We start from the raw sequence: 426 nt of genomic DNA, 5'->3' as shown, positions 1-426 counted from the left end.
GGGGGGGTGGCGGTGGTGGCTGTTAGTGCTCTGGTTATCATTATGCATTATAATGCAAAACAATAATCATAAACAATCAGATGAAAATATTTTTAAAATATTTTCAGATATTACAATTCTTTACCTTCATGTTTGCATTTTCCCACCAGGTTCTAAACCTGCTGTGTGAGAGGGGGAGGATATCAAAGTCACCAAGGAAAAATTTTATATAACCCGTATCTTTCTACCCTTCCCTTTCGCAAGACTGTTATGTTGAAAACTACCATTCTTAACAGGGGAGTGGAGGGGATGAGGTATAACCTACATTTCCCTAATGCCTCAAAACTTTTAAACTCAAGAGTTTCAGGATCCTTAGGAATTTATAGACTTTTTTTTTGATGGCAGGGAGGACAGTTCTATGTTTAAATGTACTTATGTAACAAGCTT

Source organism: Bison bison, unplaced genomic scaffold (genome assembly GCF_000754665.1).
Source record: "Bison bison bison isolate TAMUID 2011002044 unplaced genomic scaffold, Bison_UMD1.0 scf7180017864525, whole genome shotgun sequence".
Classification (NCBI taxonomy): Eukaryota; Metazoa; Chordata; class Mammalia; order Artiodactyla; family Bovidae; genus Bison; species Bison bison.
The sequence above is the reverse complement of the archived record's forward strand: the minus strand, read 5'-3'. Positions refer to the sequence as shown.